The sequence below is a fragment of the Penaeus monodon genome, chromosome 23 (genome assembly GCF_015228065.2).
Source record: "Penaeus monodon isolate SGIC_2016 chromosome 23, NSTDA_Pmon_1, whole genome shotgun sequence".
In the NCBI taxonomy this organism is placed as follows: domain Eukaryota; kingdom Metazoa; phylum Arthropoda; class Malacostraca; order Decapoda; family Penaeidae; genus Penaeus; species Penaeus monodon.
The window spans coordinates 42,844,519-42,844,984 of NC_051408.1; positions in this window are offsets into that span (position 1 = coordinate 42,844,519).

Here is a 466-nt window from a genome sequence, read left to right on the forward strand (position 1 = left end):
CGAGAAAAAGGGTCTTCATTAACATATTACATCATAAACAAACAGATTCTTGTTTGTTGACAAATATACATAATATTTACAGTAGATTACCTGTATCCTAACGGTTTAAGCTGTATTTTTATTTATATAAGTTACCTCTCAACTTAAAAGAATGTTAAGTGTGAGTCACATTAATTTCAATAAATGTGCTGTGTAATGGTTATAGAGAATATATTTTTTCAAGTATTTCCATAAAGCTTATTCTGTAAATAAAATGTCATTTCAGTGAGGCCCAGATCTATAATATATGAAACTGTGAGATTCCTTTATATCATGAAACAATTTACGAATAGAATGTGATAATTATTGAGCTGTTTGATAAATAGAATATGGTCATTAAATTTTGATGATTTTGAAAATTTATAATTTGTTAATAATGACAATTAGTGAAATTATGATATTGGGTGAATGTTCCGAATCCGCGTAG